At 36.6% G+C, this 4,409-nt stretch overlaps 1 pseudogene; it reads left to right on the top strand.

The window, feature by feature from the left end:
* Window positions 1-1,593: 1,593 nt before the first annotated feature.
* LOC149552972 (cytochrome P450 94A1 pseudogene) lies at window positions 1,594-2,901 on the top strand (annotated as a pseudogene).
* Window positions 2,902-4,409: the final 1,508 nt, after the last annotated feature.

Raw genomic sequence — 4,409 nt, forward strand, 5'->3', positions numbered from 1 at the left:
ACAGGCCAACTTTATGTTGCAGTATTGATGTTTTGTGGGTATCATCCCCACCCCACTTTTACTTTCTATTTGGAAGGTTTCTGGGTCACCAAATATTGTGTTCAAAGTGTTTTATACTTTCAATTTCTCATGTATACAGTAGATTAGATCTATTAATGATAATTGGATTATGTTATTAAGTGCTAAAATTGGTAAAATTTTTGAGGTTACTGATTCACCCCTCCCCTCTCAGTAACCTAGCTAGTCCTGAATGTTTTGAACAATTGGTATCACAACATTGTGGTTCTAAGGATAAATTTTGACAACTTGAGAAAAGATCAAGGAAAATGGAGATATTCAGACTTGACAAAGCTATTGACAATGAAAAGCTAGATCTAGAGATAGCCATAGCTCAACTCAAGTTAGGAAAAAAGCATCTTTCCCAATCTCTAAAAAGAAGAAAGGAACTTGCAAATTAGATGAATGACCACTAGTATGTTGAAGAGAAGATTGACAATTTTCTCCCCTCAAGTAGTTCAAATGAAGCAAATGATGCAATCAAAGAACTCCTAAAAAAGAATGGCTCCCTGCAAGAAGAAGTAAGAGAATTGAAAAGAGAACAAACAATTTAGTTAATAAGATTGTGTGAAATCTCAGAACAAAGAAATAAGACAAAAGAAGACTTAGAGGTAAGGAACAATGAAATTCAAAATCAATTCCTTCAACAAGAAAATCTTATTAATTGCTCTACTTGGTCTCATTAATTATTTTTATTTGACATATTTCATTCACTTACTAAATAAATAATATGTTTAATTTTTTTTGATAAAGAAATAGAAATTGGTATATGATTGAAAAGTGGTGAAAGAAAAGCCTAAGCTAGTGGAACAATTTCTAGTCCCTCACCTTTTCCACCCGCTCAAATTTACACTCTAAAAAGTAGGAGCTACTATTATTTAGAAGAATATTCCAATTAAGTCTGTAGCAAAATTTTTTTTGGTTTCATGGGACCACCCGCTCCATAAAATAGATCTTATAGCCCCCCTCATTGGACCGCACCCTTATTTTCATTCTCCAAATAATAGTTGTTCCATAAAAATAGGAAAAGATTCAATATTATCCTTTTTCCACAATCTTAATTCTTTAGAGGAACACTCTAGTACTTAAATTTAAGTATAAAACCAAGCTAAGCAACTACATGAGAACATGATTGTAAGAGCACTCTATGATTGATTAAGACGTTTCCTAAAACAATATGTTTCTCTTTCATATGACGACACGTATTCCTCGGTTGTATTATTTTTCAGTTCGATGACCACGGTGGGCTAAAGACAGCAATGCCGGTAAGCAAAATAGGCTGACGACAACTATGTTTATTGTCGTTACATAACATCGAGAAAATCTGCTGCCCTCACACTTTGAAGGGTTGTTCATGTGGGATGCAAGTTCAAAATATAAGAAAACAAGGCAGGCGGAAACCATTCAGATCAATAAAAAGATGTCGAACAATATTTCCCAATTATTTCTTGGCATGAAATATCTATTAAGCTTTCGTGCCCTCACATTTGCATTTCCATTAGTGGTTGGTTATATAATCTACGTGCTCATAATACTATGCTTACATCGTATCCAATTGTGGGCTCATTATTTGCTTTCTAGAGGAATAGAAGTCAGATCCCAGAATGGCTAATGGAAATTCTCAGACACACTCCTTCCAACACCATCACCTTTCAGCGTCTCCGAACAAAGGTAGTCATCATAGCACATCCACCCAATGTGGAGCACCTGCTCAAGACCTGTTTCCAAAATTATTCAAAGGGCAATTATTTTTGCCTCCACTTGCATGATTTGCTTGGAACCAGAATTTTCAATGCCGATGGCGACACTTGGAAATTGCAGAAATGAGTTGCAAATTACAAGTTCGGCACCAACTCTCTCTGCGACTTCATAACAGAGAGCGCGTAGGGTGAGATCACCAATCGCCTCCTCCCACTCCTTAGAAATGTGGCTGGGAGGAGCGATCGGGTGGATTTGCAGGACATCTTCTAGCGATTCACCTTTGACAACATTTGTAAGGTGGCCTTCGACATGGACCTCGCTTGCCTCCACATTTCTCTACCCCTTTCCGAATTCGCACACGTATTTGAAGTCGCCACCAATTTAAGCCTCCAAAGATTCACTAATCCCCTGCCCTTCCTGTGGATGATCAAGTGCTTCTTCAACCTCGGCTTTGAGAAACGCTTGCGCCAGGCAATCCACACCGTTCACAACTTCACTCAAGACATAATCAATGCAAGGAAGAAGGAAATGTTTCACTCTCATGGCAGGCCACAGCGTGAAGATCTCTTGTCCAGATTTCTTTCCGCTCACGAGAGCGGTGTTGCACTAGGGAAGGCCTCGTATGATTTTTCTATGAGAGATATTGTGATAAGCTTCATTTTGGCAGGCAGGGACTCAACTTCTGCCACTCTCACATGGTTCTTCTGGCTCATCTGCTCTCATCCACAAGTCGAGCAAAATATCTACGAAGAAATCACAGGCCTTGTCACTGCTAGAGAAGAGAGCACTGGTCGCTGTTTCTGATACGAGGAGTTGAAGAAGATGAAGTATCTACAGGCCGCTCTGTGCAAGTAGATGAGGTTGTACCCGCCTGTGCCGTTAGACATGAAGCAGGCGCTGCAAGATGATGTGCTTCTGGACGGGACGGTGGTGAGGAAGGGGATGCGGGTGATATACCACCCTTACGCCATGGGGAGGATGGAGAGCATCTGGGGCTCCGACTGCTTGGAATTCAAGCTAGAGAGATGGCTCAGCAAGACGGAGAACGGCTCGCTAGAATTTATGGCACATGATGCATTCAAATATCCAGTGTTCCAGGCAGGGCCGAGAGTTTGCATGAGGAAACAGACGGCGTTTATTTAGATGAAAAGTATCGCTACGAGTGTTATAGAAGAGTTGAGGGTAGAGGTTGATGGCAACTAGAATCCCAAGTATATTGCGATGATCACGGCTAAAATGGAGATTGGCCTTCCCATACGCGTGCTAAAAAGACGACAAGAACTCCCCTGAGTTTCGAATGGGTTTCTGTTTGTTGTCAGAAGGTCGACTCTCGCTACAGCTTATATTGAAAAAATGAAGGTAAAAGTAGGCGTGTCAATATGATTATCACTGCCAGTTGGGTTTTACATCTCTTGGCTAAACTCATGTATGCATCCACTTCGAAAAAGTCAATCTACAAGCTTTGTATAAAAGTTTCAACAACATGTAGGAGAAAAACATTTACTAATATTAGGGCTAACTTCACTTATCTAGGATTTTTTAATTTTAAGTTGGATTTTGTAAATTTTTTTTATTGTATTTTGTAAGTGAGTAAAGTGCTTAAAGCTAAGATTTTGACTTTAGGGATAGAATCTTGGAGCTCAAATTGGTTTGAAAGTGTCATTTCAAAATGCTCACCCAATACATGTTATGTTTATGCACTAATAGTCACTCACTAAAAAATGTTAGTACTTGCATTTAAATGTTTTTTACAAAATATCCCAATAGTGATTACACAAATGTGCTACTTACCAACCAAAAAAGCTAAGAAATAAATGACAATTAGTACACATGAGATCCACTATTACTACATGTGTTTTCATTTTTTGGACTAGAAAAAGTAGCATTTGAGAGGTATCTATGATAAAACCATAATGATTATCAGACCCCTGGTCGATAATTAGGTCTTTGCTCCTATATAAGTAGGATATTTCTATTGGATAACAAGATTTTTTCAGTTAGAAGGCAACCCCTAAATAATAGTAGGCAGATTTTATTGTTGTTCAGGATTTTATTGACAAATAAATTTATTTGGATATTTAAAGTTAAGCATTCATATGTTTATGTGATTATTCTTTTTGAATAACTAGGAACAATTTTAATCATTTACATATAGATTGTTGGTTATTATAAGAATAGAAATAACATACAAAATGAAATATCTTTTACAATCGATAAAATATTAAATTATTTGATTTTTCTTTAGAAAAAATTCATAATGAATATATTTTTTAAATTGGACTTTCTAGTTCTAATCAATTAATCTAAGTGTTTTCATAGAACAAACTACAACCACATGTTGGGGTTACTATAATTTAATATTGAATTGTCAATATAGTTAATCATTTGACTATTTATTTTCTATATAAGTGCATTCTAGTTTAAATTGTTCACTACACAACAATGAAAATATCATATATTTTTTCCTCGACAAAAGATGTACAAAATATGGTCAATAAATAATTGTCTTGTCTAATAATAGCTAATGATATTGAACTCTCAAAAATAGCAACATGCTTCTTAATCTTCCAGTTGCAAAGGAAAAGAATGAAATGTTTAACCATCTGGACTCTTCCTTTGCCAACAACACTCCAATCACTAAAGAGATTTTT

Source organism: Cupressus sempervirens, chromosome 6 (assembly GCF_028749045.1).
Source record: "Cupressus sempervirens isolate cs-2001-9-10 chromosome 6, ASM2874904v1, whole genome shotgun sequence".
NCBI lineage: Eukaryota > Viridiplantae > Streptophyta > Pinopsida > Cupressales > Cupressaceae > Cupressus > Cupressus sempervirens.